We start from the raw sequence: 19,850 nt of genomic DNA, 5'->3' as shown, positions 1-19,850 counted from the left end.
ACTTAAATTTTTTTTTTAAAGTGGGCGTGGTCGTTCTCCGATTTTGCTAATTTTTATTAAGCATACATATAGTAATAGGAGTAACGTTCCTGCCAAATTATAGCTTGCAAAACTTTTAAATTACCTTCTAGTGGGTGGTGCCACGCCCGTTGTCCAAAATTTTACTAATTTTCTATTCTACGTCATAAGTTCAACTCACCTACCAAGTTTCATCGCTTTATCCGTCTTTGGTAATGAATTATCGCACTTTTTCGGTTTTCGATATTTTCGATATCGAAAAAGTGGGCGTGGTTATTGTCCGATATCTTTCATTTTAAATAGCGATCTGAGATGAGTGTCCAGGAACCTACATACCAAATTTCATCAAGATACCTCAAAACTTACTCAAGTTATCGTGTTAACGGACGGACATGGCTCAATAAAATTTTTTTTCGATACTGATGATTTTGATATATGGAAGCCTATATCTATCTCGATTCCTTTATACCTGTACCACCAGCCGTTATCCAATGAAAGTTAATATACCCTGTGAGCTCTGCTCAACTGAGTTTAGGAATGAGAGGAGTGAGCTCGCAGAGGAGTGCAGAAAATTATAATATACATGAAGGCCAATGTGCAGGCAGAACAAAATTTGCCTGACCGGTAGTTTCGCAATAAATATTTTCTTATGATACTGATACTGCGCTTAGCTGGATATATGAAAATCAGTAAGCGCAAACATAGATAAACCAAAATGTTTGTGAACCCCTGCATAAGTTTACTCTCAACGAGAATGAAACTAAGCGCCAGCGAGCAAACGTAATAAATTCACAGCCCAGCCACGATCAGTTGGTGTGCGAGGGTTACAGGCAAAACAATACAATTTTCATTGACACTTATTGTCTTGGGTAAAAGTGTTTAATAATCGAACGAAATAAATTAAATTTTGTGCAGGCATTTAAGTAAAAAAATAAGTGCTGTACGAACTAATGAATGAAATATATATAAAAAATTTTAGCAACAAAAAAGTTATAACATAAAAGTAAAAATAAGTTTTTTTAAATTATTACCTAAATAGCCGCAAGTGAGTTCTTAAAGCCACAACCGTGCACGAAAACAAAAACAATGCTTTCTTTATCAATGTGCCACTATGTGATAAGATAAAAGTAAAGAAATACAAAAAATTTTAATTACAAAACTCGAACAAACGAGAATTAAACGAAAAACTAAGTAAAATATACATATATATATGTATCTTAAACAAATTCAAGCGTGAATTAATTGGTGGAATTAAAAAAAACTTTTTAGGCATACATTCATGCAAACATAGCCAACGTACGAGATGACAGACAGGTCCGTCCGATTAGGCCATTGTCGTGTTACTTTTTAACAAAAAAGTGCAAAGGTAAATAATGACCTGTACTAAGATACAACAATTCAAAACTACAGAAAAGAAGTAAAATTTGTATAATCTATTTTCTTTGAAAAAAACTTACTGCTTTTGTACTGTCGTAGATAGTCTGTATTACTTATCAACTGACTATAAGTAAAAAAAAATGTCCATCGAAAAATTTTGTATTGACTATTATATAAGCGTCGGCCGTAATATTGAGCTATGTATGTAAGCCACCTTCATCCATGCGTAACAAATTGACTTCGATCAGATATGAAGGGAATGTCGCTAACATGTCGATATGACTTCAGGATTATTTAAAAGGTCGTTTCAAAATTATATCGGTGCAATGTTGAGGCAATTTCAGGATCAATTTGGGACTATTTTAGATATCACACAGCGACAACTTCCGGAGAGTTAAAGTATCACTTCTTGTTCATTTTCTAATGATTCTGGACTGTTTCGAAACTATTTTAGTACTGTGAAAAAACATTTGATATGAACCTAAGGAGGCCTGTGGTTTTGTTTTCATAAGCATCCGAATCGATTTAAGGACTGTTACAGAACTATTTCGGGAATAATTATTTCAGGACCAATTTCAGAATTTATTTAGGCATAATTTCTGGAAAACTTCATAATCGATTCGATACTATTTTCTAATAAAGTTTGAAATGGGCCTTGCTTTTTTTAATGGAATGTGCTTTTTTTCCCATACACCGAAACAATCTTGGGACTGTTACAGGATCACTTCAGGACTATTTCTGGAATCATTTCGAGACTATTTCCGGAATAATTTGCGGCAATTTCTTAATTTTGGAATCATATCGAGAATATTTTGAAATAATGTCTGACATGGTGAAATGGAAGTTTTTTCAGCAAAAGGGAGCAAATATCTTTCGTGGAAGAAATAGTAGTTCAGGGTAAGGAGCGCCCAAAAACCAGTCAGAAATCAATCAGAAATGATCACAAAAACATTACCTAAGTGGTCATGAAACTGTTCGAAAATTTCTCGACTGGATTCTGAAAATTTCCCGAAGTGATTCTAAAATGTTTCCAAAGTCTCTAAATGTCATTAAAAGTTTCTCTTCATTCACTCTTAATACAAACCTCCTTTTTACCGCTGACCGTTCATTTATGTGCAAGTTTTGTAGCGGCAGCGATAGAGTACGTCAAAAAACGTATTTATAGACTAGCCGCCAAGCTATTCCGACACATAAAGGGAAAGTCTTATGTAAAATATGGTCGGACGATCGCTGTTGGAGTAATATAAGGACATCGGTCGTATGGTCTATAGAACTTATAACCACTTCAATGATTATAGTGTGACAAAATTTTCGGTCCCCTGTATACTTCCACCTTATGCACTCACTGCATTCTGATATTCTGATATTAAGTATAAATAACATTAAAAAAGTAAACCTTACCATAGTTAGTTGTTACCTCGCCTTTAAAAATTTAAATGAAGTTGTGCGTACAATGGAAAAACCTTTGTGAAACAAAAGCGAAAACTCATTACTGCGAACATCACATACATACATACGTACTTACCAACATCCATATGAAAAACTTCACTGCCAACGTGTGGGCTAATACGAAGAGCAAGTGTGAGAAAACAAGAAAAAACAAGTAAGGAAGGTTAAGTTCGGGTGTAACCGAACATTACATACTCAGTTGAGAGCTATCGTGACAACATAAGGGAAAATAACCATGTAGGAAAAGGAACCGAGGGAAACCCTGGAATGTCTTTGTTTGACATGTGTATCAAATGAAAGGCATTAAAGAGTATTTTATGAGAGAGTGGGCTATAGTTCTCTAGGTGGACGCCATTTAGGGATATCGCCATAAAGGTGGATCAGGGTTGACTCTAGAATTTGTTTGTACGATATGGGTATCAAATGAAAGGTGTTAATGAGTATTTTAAAAGGGAGGGATCCTTAGTTCCATAGGTGGACGCCGTTTCGATATATCGCCACAAAGGTGGACAAGTAGTGACCCTAGAATTTTTTGTACGATATGGGTATCAAATTAAAGGTATTAATAAGGGTTTTAAAAGGGAGTGGTGGTAGTTGTATAGGTGGTCGCGTTTTCGAGATATCGCCATAAAGGTGGACCAGGGGTGACTCTAGAATGCGTTTGTACAATATGGCTATCAAACGAAAGGTGTTAATGAGTATTTTAAAAGTTCTATAGGTGGACGCCGTTTCGAAATATCGCCATAAAGGTGGACCAGGGGTGACTCTAGAATGTGTTTGTACGATATGGGTACCAAATTAAAGGTACTAGTGAGGGTTTTAAAAGAGAGTGGTGGCAGTTGTATTGGTGGTTTCCTTTTCGAGATATCGCCATATGGGTGGACCAGGGGTGACTCTAGAATGTGTTTGTACGATATTGGTATCAAATTAAAGGTATTAATGAGAGTTTTAAAAGGGAGTGGTGGTAGTTGTGTATGTGAAGGCGTTTTCCAGATATCGACCAAAATGTGGACCAGGGTGACCCAGAACATCATCTGTTGGATACCGCTAATTTATTTATATATGTAATACCTACCAAGATTTCAAGGGTTTTTTATTTCGCCCTGCAGAACTTTTTCATTTTCTTCTACTTAATATGGTAGGTGTCACAAACATTTTACAAAGTTTTTTCTAAAGTTATATTTCGCGTCAATAAACCAATCCAATTATCATGTTTCATCCCCTTTTTCGTATTTGGTATAGAATTATGGCATTTTTTTATTTTTCGTAATTTGCGATATCGAAAAAGTGGGCGTGGTCATAGTCGGATTTCGTTCATTTTTATACCAAAATAAAGTGCGTTCAGATAAGTACGTGAGATAAGTTCAGTAAAGATGTGTCGATTTTTGCTCTAGTTATCGTGTTAACGGCCATGCGGAAGGACAGACGGACGACTGTGTATAAAAACTGGGCGTGGCTTCAACCGATTTCGCCCATTTTCACAGAAAACAGTTAACGTCATAAAATCTATGCCCTTAAAATATTTCAAAAGGATTCGTAAATTTTTGTTCGACTTATGGCGTTAAAAGTATCCTATACAAATTAAATGAAAAAGGGCGGAGCCACGCCCATTTTGAAATTTTATTTTATTTTTGTATTTTGTTACACCATATCATTACGGGAGTTGGATGTTGACATAATTTACTTATATAGGCACTCTAAAGATATTAAATTTTTTGTTAAAATTTTACTTAAAAATTTTTTTTTTTAAAGTGGGCGTGGTCCTTCTCCGATTTTGCTAATTTGTATTAAGTGTACATATAGTAATAGGAGTAACGTTCGTGCCAAATTTCATCATGATATCTTCAACGACTGCCAAATTACAGCTTGCAAAAATTTTAAATTACCTTCTTTTAAAAGTGGGCGGTGCCACGCCCATTGTCCAAAATTTTACTAATTTTCTATTCTGCGTCATAAGTTCAACTCACCTACTAAATTTTATCGCTTTATCTGTCTTTGGTAATGAATTATTGCACTTTTTCCGTTTTTCGAAATTTTCGATATCGAAAAAGTGGGCGTGGTTATGGTCCGATATCGTTCGTTTTAAATAGCGATCTGAGATGAGTGCTCAGGAACCTATGCACCAAATTGCATCAAAATACCTCCAAATTTACTCAAGTTATCGTGTTAACGACGGACGGACTGATGATTTTGGTATATATAAGTCTATATCTATCTCGATTCCTTTAACCTGTACAACCAAACGTTATCCAATCAAACTTAATATACTCTGTGAGCTCTGCTAAACTGAGTATAAAAACGAAATAAGTAAATAAATTGCAGTAACATGTGCATTTAATTGCAACCAGTCTCAAGCAAATGTGAATTTATCTGGTGTCAAATACATAAGTACGCCTCAGAAGCCGCGCTTTACATTCGTATTTGCATAGCGCGGCTGACTGATATTAGCGCTTGGGCGGTGATAACCATAGATATGTATGTATTTCTAAACCCATCAATTTATACTCCACCCAAGCTTAACAAAGAGTTCACTTGCTAATTCCAACTTATGTATATATGGCAATCTACCCTGTGTTGAAGTAAAATTTATTTGTAATGGAACCTTGATTAGGTCGATTGTATTTTTTAAACATAAAATGACTAACTTAACACGATTTTCGGGCTTACATCCGAAATAACTTCCAATTCATTTATGATTTTGGATATTAAAATTGATAAACAATATAAATGTATTTCCAAGAGTTTTTACTAATTGTAATTTAATTTTCATACAGGGAATGTTGCCTACATACCTGTGCATATACAGCAACGAACAGAAAACTAGCAATGGCAATGTTAATCAATTGCAGTGCTTTTCAAAAAATTTTATATATATAAATAAAAATCACAATACATGTACAACATTGTATGTACCCACCCACATAGCATATGTAAGATTGATTAAAGTATAAATCACCATAATGAGACATTTTCGACTCCTTTACTTTACTACAGTTTAATCAATTCTGTGATCAAAAGAAGGCTCGAAATCGACTCCCTCTTATAAGTGAAATATGATTTATTGAAAAAGCATCAACAAAATGTAAAGCGATCACAAAGAAAAAATATTAAAATAAGATTCCAAATAGACTCTTAAATGTCTCGAGAAAGAATCGCAAAAGCTTTAAAACACACTTAAAAATTATTCCCACAAGACTCATAAATGATGGTAAATATGACTCGAAAAAGACTAAATACTGATTAGAAATATAGGTTAAAAGAGGCTCACCAAGTGTAGTCGCGCGTAGGGTACTATTTTCTCCCGACGAGGGAGTCTTTTCTGATCAGAAAATTATCGTATATATGCTTATTTTGATCATGCTGGAGACTCGAAAAAGACTCTAATATGATTAATAATTTCAAAAAATGCTGGGTGGGCACGCTACGCGAGACTACACTTGGTGAGCCTCTTTTAACCTATATTTCTAATCAGTAATTAGTCTTTTTCAAGTCATATTTACCATAATTTATGAGTCTTGTGAGAATAATTATTAAGTGTGTTTTAAAGCTTTTGCGATTCTTTATCTGAAAATAGCTTTATATCTGAAAATTACGAAAAATTATATTTACCTATAGCCTCAGTTTTTGTAGGAACAAGTTTTATATATGTATATCGTCGGAGTTTGGTTTTCAATAGTCATACTAAAAGTAAATTTGGAGATTTCCGCAAATTTTCCAATGTAAATTGAGTTTAATAACTTCCGAAAAGCTTAATTAGAAGGCTCCGTGCGGTTTGTTTTAAATTGGTTTGAGGTGATGAAATACCACCTGAATTTAATAAAATGTTTAACAAGTAATGGTTTCCCTCTCTTTCGGTCAAAAAATGTCTCATAACCACGGAAAATAGTATACCGAAATAAAATACAAAATCAAAGAAACTACCCCATAAGAGAATATCTAGTTGAAAACTAGTGCACTTCTACTGCATTCTGACCACTAATAGTTCGCCATCCATCTCTTTTAGATACTTTCAACTGGCGAATTTAACATTGCTATGCCCTAAGCGGTGGAATTTGTCCCCGCAACTATATACAAATTTCCACTTTAGAGCTAGTTCTTTATTGGTACTTTTTGGACAGTTAAGAGCTAGTGTAAAATTTTGCAGCTGATATCTAGTTCTTTCTTGGTAATATTTTGTTGGTCCGTTTTTTTTTGGTGGCCTATTTTTAAATATATGTTAAATATGAAATATAAAAATCCAAACTGTCGATTTTATAACTGCCTAGTCTAGTTCCGAACCAGAAATTTGTATCACTAGTTACTGACTTCCCTTGAGGATAATTTACTATTATCATATGATAACAATATCTTTTGTTGGTACAGTTTTACTAATACTTTGGTCATACATATGCCCCATATATTTCAGATCTGCGGTCAGTTATCTATTTTATACATTTTTAATTATTTATTTATTTATTTCATTTATTTGTGAATCAATTTTGATTTAAAATTTTTTTTCAGTGCTGTGCCTAAGCATTATGAATTCACACAGGTGAAATATCTTTCTATTCCTCCATTGCCATACTCTACGTGTCAAATAATTGCTGACAGGGAGAGGGGCTGTGGCGAATGGCCAGAAAATGGAAGAAAGGTTTGTTTTCTACTCGCGGTTAAGAAATTGAAGTGCCATGAATTGCTCTTTTTTTTTTTTTGAAATGTGTCCACAGAAAATGAGGCTACAAATCAATATTAATTATACTCAGTTGAGCAGAGCTCACAGAGTATATTAAGTTTGATCGGATAACGGTTGGTGGTACATATATAAAGAATCGAGATAGATATAGACTTCCATATATCAAAATAATCAGGATCGAAAAAAAAATTGATTGAGCCATGTCCGTCCGTCCGTCCGTCCGTTAATACGATAACTTGAGTAAATTTTGAGGTATCTTGATGAAACTTGGTATGTAGGTTCCTGAGCACTCATCTCAGATCGCTATTTAAAATGAACGATATCGGACTATAACCGCGCCCACTTTTTCGATATCGAAAATTTCGAAAAACCGAAAAAGTGCGATAATTCATTACAAAAGACAGATAAAGCGACGATACTTGGCAGATGAGTTGAACTCATGCCACAGAATAGAAAATTAGTAAAATTTTGGACAATGGGCGTGGCACCGCCCACTTTTAAAAGAAGGTAATTTAAAATTTTGCAAGCTGTAATTTGGCAGTCGTTGAAGATATCATGATGAAATTTGGCAGGAACGTTACTCCTATTACTATATCTACGCTTAATAAAAATTAGCAAAATCCGAGAAGGGCCACGCCCACTTAAAAAAAAAAAATTTTTTTAAAGTAAAATTTTAACAAAAAATTTAATATCTTTACAGTATATAAGTAAATTACGTCAACATTCAACTCCAGTAATGATGTGGTGCAACAAAATACAAAAATAAAAGAAAATTTCAAAATGGGCGTGGCTCCGCCCTTTTTCATTTAATTTGTCTAGGATACTTTTAACGCCATAAGTCGAACAAAAATTAACCAATCCTTTTGAAATTTGGTAGGGGCATAGATTTTATGACGTTAACTGTTTTCTGTAATGGGCGGAATCGGTTGATGCCACGCCCAGTTTTTATACACAGTCGTCCGTCTGTCCTTCCGCATGGCCGTTAACACGATAACTTGAGCAAAAATCGACATATCTTTAATGAACTTAGTTCACGTGCTTACTTGAACTCACTTTATCTTGGTATGAAAAATGAACGAAATCCGACTATGACCACGCCCACTTTTTCGATATCGAAAATTACGAAAAATGAAAAAAATGCCATAATTCTATACCAAATACGAAAAAAGGGATGAAACATGGTAAGGTAATTGGATTGTTTTATTGACGCGAAATATAACTTTAGAAAAAACTTTATAAAATGGTTGTGACACCTACCATATTAAGTAGAAGAAAATGAAAAAGTTCTGCAGGGCGAAATAAAAAACCCTTAAAATCTTGGCAGGTATTAAATATATAAATAAATTAGTGGTATCCAACAGATGATGTTCTGGGTCACCCTGGTCCACATTTTGGTCGATATCTGGAAAACGCCTTCACATATAAAACTACAACCACTCGCTTTTAAAACTCTCATTAATACCTTTAATTTGATACCCATATCGTACAAACTCATTCTAGAGTTACCCCTGGTCCACCTTTATGGCGATATCTCGAAAAGGCGTCCACCTATAGAACTAAGCCACGCGCCCTTTTAAAATACTCATTAACACCTTTCATTTGATACCCATATCGTTCAAACATATTCTAAAGTCACCCCTGGTCCACCTTTATGGCGATATCTCGAAAAGGCGAACACCTGTAGAACGAAGGCCCACTCCGTTTTAAAAATACTCATTAACACCTTTCATTTGATACCCATATCGTATAAACAAAGTCTAGAGTCACCCCTGCTCCACCTTTATTGCGATACCTCGAAAAGGCGTCCACCTATAGAACTAAGGCCCACTCCCTTTTAAAATACTCATTAACTCCTTTCGTTTGATACCCATATTGTACAAACAAATTCTAGGGTCACCCCTGGTCCACCTTTATGGCGATATCTCGAAAATGCGACCACCTATACAACAACCACCACTCCCTTTTAAAACCCTCATTAATACCTTTAATTTGATACCCATATCGTACAAACACATTCTAGAGTCACCCCTGGTCCACCTTTATTGCGATACCTCTAAAAGGCGTCCACCTATAGAACTAAGGCCCACTCCCTTTTAAAATACTCATTAACTCCTTTCGTTTGATACCCATATTGCACAAATAAATTCTAGAGTCACCCCTGGCCCACCTTTATGGCGATATCTCGAAACGGCGTCCACCTATAGAACTAAGGATTACTCCCTTTTAAAAAACTCATTAACACCTTTCTTTTGATACCCATATTGTACAAACAAATTCTAGAGTCACCCCTGGTCCACCTTTATGGCGATATCTCGAAACGGCGTCCACCTATGGAACTAAGGATTACTCCCTTTTAAAAAACTCATTAACACCTTTCTTTTGATACCCATATTGTAAAAACAAATTCTAGGGTCACCCCTGCTCCACCTTTATGACGATATATCGAAACGGCGTCCACCTATGGAACTAAGGATTACTCCCTTTTAAAATACTCATTAACACCTTTCTTTTGATACCCATATTGTACAAACAAATTCTAGGGTCACCCCTGGTCCACCTTCATGGCGATATCTCGAAACGGCGTCCACCTATGGAACTAAGGAATACTCCCTTTTAAAATACTTATTAACACCTTTAATTTGATACCCATATCGTACAAACGCATTCTAGAGTCAACCCTGATCCACCTTTATGGCTATATCGCTAAATGGCGTCCACCTATATAACTACGGCCCACTCCCTCATAAAATACTCTTTAATGCCTTTCATTTGATACGCATGTCATACAAACACATTCCAGGGTTTCCCTCGGTTCATTTTCCTACATGGTTATTTTCCCTTATGTTGTCACCATTGCTCTCAACTGAGTATGTAATGTTCGGTTACACCCGAACTTAACCTTCCTTACTTGTTTTTAAAATATTATTAACAGATAAAATATGAGCACCCAGTTAAGCAAATATTTTAAAATATGTAAATAACGCAATTTACTAGTCGTATTCAAAAATTTTTGAAAAACACTATTGAGCAAATGATTAAAGTAATCGAACAGCGCTTTAGTAGGTGATCCAGGCTATTTACTATTGTGAACGTTTTTTTTTTTCAAACATTCGCCACTTGTATGAATTCACAATGTGTCTGAGCGTCATACGGGAGTACCTTTTCTTGGAACTTTCATAAGAAATTCGAGCATTTTCATATGATTTGAAATTATATAGGTGGACATATGGTAGTGCGATAAATATTTTTTTATATTTGAAGTGTGAATTTGTATCTGTGCCTATGATTCAGGGCAAAACAAAAACAAATGTGCTACAAGTGTATAGGGATTGAGCAGCCCTGATCAATTTAATTCTTTATTTTTATTTTTGATATTTTAAGATTGAACCCCAATACGTTTTGTAACTGTATCAGTCTAACAAAAAATAAGTATCTAATAGAACACTCAAAACTCGCATTTATTTTTAAATTCTTTTTCCGAGAGGTTTTCAGATTTTCTTTCACATAAACCAAATATTAACACTTCGTATAGAGAGACATCTGAAAATAATTGTCAAAGCTAAATGCAAGTTTTGGGCATCCCATAACTTGTACTTGTTATAGTAAAATTCTTTGGGATACAAAACGGCATACTCAAAAAAATTCAGAGAATTCCAAATAAAAAGTTCGAAATTTTCGTAAACTTAATTATAAAATTTATGGAAGTTTTTACTAAAATTATCTGAAATAAAATAAGAAGAATTTATTTGCCATTGCTTTTTTTTTTTGTTCGCTGCTGTAGGTATTAATAGTGTGACTCTAACTGAGAGAGAGGTTGAAACAAAAAACTACTTTATAATGCCTGAACACCCAACTCACTCACAGTTGGTACAGATGTTTAACGTTCAAACATATGTTGAGTAATTAGTTGCTTTGTGTAGACAAAAACTTGTAAATTACACTTTAGTAATTAAGTTACTCTATATTCATAAATGTTGTCATAAAACTATGCATTTTTAGGGCATAATTTCTGCATTCGATTGATTACTTTGTTATACCCTACTGTAATTGTGCACAGGTAACTTTAATAGCATGAGGTGGATTGAAAGATAAAGATTTCAAATACCGAAGTTATCGATAAAGCCATGTCGACCCGTCTGTTCATTACCACGAAATCTTGAGCATAATAAGAGATTTATCTACCAAACTTAGTACACGGGTTCGTTTATACCTAAATAAAATTGATGTAAAAAAGGGAAAATTGGAAATATAACCACGCCCAATTATACTAATTCGAAAAATTATTTTGACGATGCACAGATGAAACTTGGCCAATTTAACGGGTGATGGATGATAAAAATATTTGACTTTTTTTTTTTTGAAATTATGAATTTTTGAAATACCCACAATTACTGAATCTATTCCCAGGCCTCAGATTGAAAATCAAGCGTTTTAAAAGTTTAAACTGTGCAATAACGGAACCTGATTACATTTAATTAGGTACTAGAAATTAGTAAGCAGTGCTGTTATTGAAGTTTGAAATCTGAATAAAAAAGTAATATTTTTAATAGCGACTCGTTTTTCATTTATAAAGTTATCACTTTCCAGAAGTATTTCTGCCTTAGTTCCAGTTAAAATATTTCTTATGCCAAGCTACTTAGTTTTCAAATATATTCCGTGCTTTAACATCACAATACTGCTGAACTCCTTGAACTCATTGAGTTACTTTGAGCTGTGTGAGAACGTTTTAAATATCGACGTGCAATTTTTACATAGAATTTCAATGTAAAATGTTCTGAAAGTGTTACTTTTTGTTACGCACGTTGATATATTCCTTTACAAAATCTCAACATCTCTCGATATGCTTGAACATAAATTAAGTGAGTGGCAAGTACACCAAACATAAAACAAATTGGTTTCATTATTTTACTTAGTTTTTAATTCATTTAACTCCACAGGTTATCGTAATGGCTCCATCAGTGTCAAGCCCTGCCAAATTTCTTAGAGGCTCACGTGCATTTGAAAAAAATCTATCACGAAAAGTGTTTTATAACCGTGAAAAGAAAAGAAAAAAAGGAAAAGTACCAAAATCCTTGATACAAAAGTGGGCGTGATCCTTAACCGATTTCGTTAATTTTTCTTCGAAGCATTCCTTATAGTAAACGCAAGCTCTCGGAAGAATAAAGTTAGGTGTAACGGTTTTTGATTTATAATTAATAACATTTGTAAAATTGATTTTATCACAAGTGCGCGGTGCACGCCCATTTTAAAATATTTTTAGAATGTATCTTTTGCGTCGTAAAAGCAACTCATTTACCAAATTTCATTAGCTTAACGGTATTCGTTTTTGAGTTAGGTTGAAGAAGTGGGCGTGGCTATCCTCCGATTTCACGCATTATCGGTTCCAATCTATTATGGGTCCAGATAAGCCCGTATACCGAATTTAATGAAGATATCTGAATATTTGCTCTGGTTATCGTGGTAACGGGCGGACAGATGGAAATGGCTTAATCAAATTTTTTTCCATACTGATGTTTTTGATATATGGAAGTCTATATCTATCTCGATTCCATTATAACTGTACCAAAGTTAATATACTCTGTGTGCAAAGTACGCTGAATAGAGCGAAGCGCTGAACTGCTTTTACACAATGCGATTGAATCTATTATTTTGGGATTTTATATTTGGGAGTTCTATGTTGCACTGCGTAGAGCGGTCTTAGCTTTTTCATTACACATTTTTAACACTTAGAGCAAGAAATATTTCGCAGTTCCAGCTATTGTCCCATAAGATTTTTATCTCCCGCACGAATGAATAGAAATGTTGAAATGAAAAAACTATTGAACGAATTGAAATTTTCTTTTTCCAAAACTTTGTACTCCAAAATTTTTTTTCGTTTTGACAGTAAACCAAAAAAAGAGAGATTTCTATGCAAATTTATATTGTTAAAATCATCTTTAAACTTTTTGGACTTGCATATAAACCTGGCGTTCCCCGCCAGTGAGAAAAGTCCATACATTTGATTGCTTGAAATATTTTTTTTATTTCACCGTTATACAGAACAAGAATTACCCCCTGTTTCCACTTAAATACATATTTTGATGTTCTTCTGCAATTCAGTTAGAAATGTAAACCAAGGTTCTTTCAAAATATCTGTAATCTTTTAAATGGTTTAAAATTTGTCTCAAAAAAGATAAAAAGTTTGTGAAGTCTGATGAAAGGTTTTAAATTTATACTGTTATTTCTAACCGTGTATTTTGTTGACTTCTTGCTCTGGTATCAGCTGACGTGTATCGTTGTACGAACTGGAATACCACACATCTGTATAGAAAGTACTTTGTTTATAGGCGCTAGAACGTGGGTCCTATTGAAAGCTGACACGTCATTATTTGTGAGTAGCAGAGTTTGTCATATGAGTCGAAGACTAACAAATTTCTTTTGTTTGCGTCGAAAATTTAAACAAGTGAAACCAACATATTATTCTTGCACGAAAACAAATTCGATTGCATTAGTTTTCCACGTATAAAATAAACTGTGCTCATTTTCCAAACATATAACTAATTTTGTTGGTCTTCCAGAGGAAATTGGAAATTAGCTAGTTTTTGGTGCTGTATTAAATAAACTACATGAAATGGTATTAATAAGTTCAACATTTTGCTTAAGACTCGAATATGCCATACATTATACTCCTCATATTTCTTTAAAATTAACTATTTTATTTCTGACTGTATCATGGGCGTTCGATAGACATTCATGACGTCACGCTGTTTTTGAGTAGCACATTTGAATAATATATTTCCGGTGAATATATTCATTGTAGCTATTGTCACTAGCCCTGGGTCATTAACTTATGTATGTGGCACATGCCAAATATGTAAACACTACATATATGTATATACATCTACATAAATAGATATATTGCATACATATATACACTTTATTATCATATAATTTTTAACACTTTTGTTGTATTCGAAAATTTTTTGTTTCACTTTTTTCCAAAAGTTTTTCAATTTTATGCACATCCATTATCATACTCGTATATGAACAAATTTTCGTATGTACATACACGCATACATATGCAAGTACGTAGATATATAGATTTAGGTTTGCGTGACTATCGGTATCACTATTTTGTGCATATTTCATCTGTTGATCTACTGTTTCATTCATTTGTACCATCGCTAGTGCCATTGTATTTCTTCCACATATTATACTTTATTACTCATTCATTATACATAATTACATACTATACAGTGCATGGCTTTTTGTTTCCGATTTTTCGAGTGTAAGCTACGATTCCATATCAAAGCGCGCACCATAATGTGAGTAGCTGACAGCGGCGCACAGTGTAACGTTTTGACATAAATTATGCGCAAATATTTCGCATAAATCATGGTTACTAAAAGGAGCTTTGATACCATCGGCATACAAAAGTGGTATATAATATTAATTAACCCATTAAATTTTAGCCTCTGCAAAGATTTTCTCGATGACAAGTGAAAGTATTATGTAGTGGAATATAGAGCTCTGTAAGTATTGAATTGAGAAACTCGCTGGTATTTATATCTTCAAAATTTCTGATTTTTGACATAGATCGGTTTAGATATTGATGCGCGTATTTCGACGTAATGAATCTGAAACTAGAAAACATGTGTCTGTATATCTATGTATCTGACCCATCTATAGATTACGTTGAGTTTGAATCTGCGGCCCGTTTGTCTCAATTATCCCCAAGTTTGGAATATCATTAGCCTTTATTTTTCGGCAGTTTGTGGTGTTGTTCTCCGAATATACTGAACCAATTTTGAAGAAACTTGCACCTGCAATTTGGCCCAACTTAACCAGGTGGATACTTTTCTCAGTTAACGACTAAAGTTTCAAAAAAGAAGGTTATTATTTGGACATTATTGGGTATATGTATGTAAGGGATTTGGGGAAAGCAATATTGGGAAAGCTGGTAGTTTTACGGTCCTTTCAGAAAATGAAAATAGAACAACGGATAAAATGCCAGTTTTATGGAGAGAAAAGAAATGATAAAGGAAAGACGGGGAGCAAGAAGAAAAGGAAGACAAGGAGAGAGAGACAGAGAGTACAAGGTAGGGTAAGGGAAGAGAAGACGGAAAGAAGGATGAGATCAGAAGGAACTACATAAAGGGAGAACACATATATGAAGGGGATGGAAAATTGACAATATAAAGATTTTGGGAAAAGGAAACATGTGAGAAGAGAAGGCGCGGTCACAAAAAAGTGAAAAAAGTAGTAATAAAATTGATAGTGAAGGGAAAGGGAGTGAAAAAAGCATAAAAATTGTAAAAGAAAGAAGTAAGCCGGAAGATGAAAAGGAGGAGTGGGAAAAAGCTCACAACAAAACGAAGAGAAAAAATACAGGAAAGAAAGAGAAAAAGGGAGGATAGCAGAAAAGAAGTGCATTATTAAGGGGAAAGTTAATCATTTAGAAAAAGGGCAATGAGAAATAATGGGAGGAAATTAAAATTGGTAAAGGGAAGAGATGACTAGAAGGGCAAAGAGCGAAAAAAGAGAGAAGGAAGAAGAAGATGGAAAGAAGAAAAACAGAAACATTAAGAGTAAGAGCAAAATTATGGTGTAATGAAACGAAGAAGCAGAAAACTAAAAGTCTATATTTGAACTTCGCTCAAAAAGTTTTGTGATTTCTCTAAAGTGAACAAACTGGGTAGTTATCCTGCCTATTTGTTACCATGCCGTGATTTTATTAAACAATTTTTTTTTACTTGCTGTCACATATTTGCTGCTAGGCATTGGACAAATTCTGATATAGTGTTACTCATGGCTCAATTATAAGGCTCACCTCATCAGCTGATTTTATTTGTTTCATTTCCCTGGTATAGGGATTGTCAAAAGGAGATGGGAAACGTAAAATGAAACCAAAACATTGACGATAATTTATAGCTGTGGTGGTAAATTTTTGATAAAAAACTATTTTTACATAACTTTAATTTATTTTTTTAGTAAACGCATCGAATATAGTGCATTATTTTCCCACAACACACAAGAATAGCAAAGTTTTATGTATCCTCTTCATTCCATTCCCTTAACACCAACATGCAGATTTTGACAATCTGAACAAAGGTATGATGTTGATGGAGAGATAAGCCAACCATATAGTTGAACCATTGTATTACTTGAGCTGCAAAACTATAGCTCGCGCAGGAGTTGAATCTAACATACCTTATACTTATTGCTTTATGATTGGCCTATTATTGGTAGCAAATTATTATTGCAGAATCATCGGCTTCTTATTGGTTTTATCGGGTTGCTATTGACGGTTTACAGAAGTTTCAACGATTTGATATTGACGTTATATCAATATCTGTTTCATAACAGAACGATGATTTGGAGTTAACAAATCGGTAATACTCGGAAGAGATAGAAAATTAAACAAAAAAGTCGATAACTTTTTGATCAAAAACCAAAAACTTGCCGATAACAAATCAATACAATTTTTATAAAAAAATCGATATAACAAATCGATAGCAATATGATGGCACGCCGATTACAAATCAATAACCTTTCGATAAAAAACCGTAAATACTAGGATAATAACGGTAATCGATAACTTATCGATAAAAATTCAGGAGTACTGATTTCGTAAATACGTATTTTATAAGTGTTAATAAAGGTGTGTACTTAGCAGTCCATACAAAGTCTAAGCGCCGATGTATTTAAATAAAAATAAATGTAAGGCGCGATAACCTCCGAAGAGATCTAAGGCCGAGCTTCTCTTCCAATTTGCGTCGTGCTCCTATTGATTTTCCCTACAAATCGGCCGGACGGGACCTACATGTTTTATGCCGACTCCGAACGGCATCTGCAAGGCAGATGAGTTTTCACTGAGAGATTTTCATGGCAGAAAAACATCCGGAGCGCTTGCCAAACACTGCCGAGGGGCGACCCCGCTTAGAAAAATTTTCTTCTAATTGAAAAACCTTATTTCTAAAATTTTGATGTTGCTTTGCCCGTGGTGTGAACCCAGGGCATACGGTGTGGTAGGCGGAGCACGCTACCATCACACCACGGTGGCCGCCTTTATAAGAAAAAAATTAAAACTAAAGCAATCAAGCATTTTCCAATGTTTCAGAGCCAATTGATGTATCAGGTTACATATTTCTCCCACATTGGTTAAGGACCACGCCCATTTTATAAACATTTTTTTTAAGGATCAAAGACCAAAATACCGTTATAACAAAAAATTTAAGAGACTAGACGACCTGAAATTTATGGTTCACCCCACCTTTTTCGACAATTCATTATTCTGTGTTTCGATAGGCTTTACTTGAAGAAGAATTGAAATATTGTAAAGAAAGCACTTATTCTTATTTTTTATAAGTAGATATGAATATTTCTAGTAAAATTTACCAAAATTATTTAATTTTATTTAATCATCATCGCCGATGTATTTGCACGTAATAAAAAAAACACAGCTAACATTACAAATTACAGCATCCAAACTACTGTGAAGTGTGAGTATACCGTTTATTTATGTGTGTGATTTTAACCGCTATTGATACACTGTGCTGAGTTGTGCAGCAATCATCAAACAGCGGAAAAACAATATTTAAAGCAGAATAGAAGTGGCATTACCAACGAAGTCAAAACAACGCTACTAACTGTAGTTGTAGTATTTATAAAAACAACAACAAACATAGTTATGAGAAACGACACTCCACATGAGAAACGTGCGCGCAATCGCTCTCTGCTACTTACAACTAAACGTGGTGCGCTTTTACCGGGCACTGCCAACGATGATTGCTGTTAATGTCAATTTCCCACCTGGGTATGCGCTTCAAAAAACGCTGCCAGTTGGTTGTGCCAAGTTAACTGTGACCTCATCGAGTATAAACGCACACGTCAACCAAAAAGTATCGAAAAAACGGAAGCAACAACGGAAAAACAATTTAAATGTTCATGTTGTATGGTGCGGTTGTGAAGTTTGGCACTTTTCGTATGAATCGGTCTTTCTACGCTCAAACAATGGTGGTTTTGAATTTCATAAGCAATAAAAGTGTGCGAAATAATATTAAAAGTCATAACAATAGTTACTATTAGTTTATAAATAATGTTTACATACATATAAAGTGAATGTGTAAAAAAAGTGATAAATTTTAAAGAATAAAATATAAAAAAAAAATATTTTGTTAGTATTGAGTTGTTAGTGTTTTCTATATATACAACATATAGTGATGATCTCAAAGCTTTTTGCTAGTGATATTAAAATATTAAATTTTGAATCAAGGCTTATATAATTAAAATCAAAAAAAATATTTCTTTAATAATATTTTCAATGTCTAACTCTAACAAATGATTTACTTGTGGATTTAGTAAATACTTGTGAGTCAAGAACAAATAGCTTACCTTCGAAATATTAATCGTATATGTACATTAGAGTGGTCTTAAAAATTTGATTTCCGCAAAAAGGTTGTACCGCCCCCTCAAATTATTCCTTTCCATGTAAGTAGTCAATATCGCAAATCTTAGGCAGATTACACCAGCTTAAGGGGTGGGACATTGCCATTCAAAATGTCGTAACTCTGTTTTTTTAATTTTTGAAAATCATGCCCGACAAAATCTTATAAAAAGTTATACTTAGCTATACTACTAGCTGTTTTACTTTAAAAAAAAAATAATAAATGTAAGGCGCGATAACCTTCGAAGAGATTTAAGGCCGAGCTTCTCTTTAAATTTGCGTCGTGCTACTCCTGATTTTCCATACAAATTGGCCGGACGGGACCTACATGTTTTATGCCGACTCCGAACGTCATCTGCAAGACAGATGAGTTTTCACTGAGAGCTTTTCATGCCAGAAATACACCCGGAGCGCTTTCCAGACACTGCCGAGGGGCGAGCCCGCTTAGAAAAATTTTCTTCTAATTGAAAAACCTTATTTCTAAAATTTTGATGTTGCTTTGCCCGGGGTGTGAACCCAGGGCATACGGTGTGGTACGCGGAGCATGCTACCATCACACCACTGTGGCCGCCTTTATAAGAAAAAAATTAAAACTAAAGCAATCAAGCATTTTCCAATGTTTCAGAGCCAATTGACGTATCAAGTCACATATTTCCCCCACATTGGTTAAGGACCACGCCCATTTTATAAACATTTTTTTTAAGGATCAAAGACCAACTTACTTTCAAAATACCATTATAACAAAAAATTGAAGAAACTAAATGACCTGAGATTTGTGGTTCATCCCACCTTTTTCGACAATTCATTTTTCTGTGTTTCCATAGGCATTACTGGAAGAAGAATTGAAATATTGTAAAGAAAGACTTATTCTTATTTTTTATAAGTATGAATATTTCTAGTAAAATTTAC

The 19,850-nt window shown here is 34.2% G+C and overlaps 1 protein-coding gene across 5 annotated transcripts in view; it reads left to right on the top strand.

Moving 5' to 3' along the window:
• Positions 1 to 841: 841 nt before the first annotated feature.
• Positions 842 to 19,850, top strand: part of LOC137233572 (uncharacterized) — a 61,045-nt gene continuing 42,036 nt past the window's right edge. Inside the window, exons 1-2 of one of the 5 annotated variants that reach the window (XM_067756671.1) lie at positions 18,156 to 18,560; positions 18,771 to 18,865. The gene's annotated coding sequence lies outside the window, so the exon portion shown is untranslated. Of the gene's footprint in view, positions 1,385 to 13,986; positions 14,130 to 18,151; positions 18,866 to 18,959; positions 18,986 to 19,850 lie in introns of those variants that run through there. The other 4 variants (XM_067756670.1, XM_067756672.1, XM_067756674.1 and 1 more) reach the window with 4 other exon arrangements.

This window comes from Eurosta solidaginis, chromosome 5 (assembly GCF_040869045.1).
Source record: "Eurosta solidaginis isolate ZX-2024a chromosome 5, ASM4086904v1, whole genome shotgun sequence".
In the NCBI taxonomy this organism is placed as follows: Eukaryota; Metazoa; Arthropoda; class Insecta; order Diptera; family Tephritidae; genus Eurosta; species Eurosta solidaginis.
The sequence above is the reverse complement of the archived record's forward strand: the minus strand, read 5'-3'. Positions and strand labels throughout refer to the sequence as shown.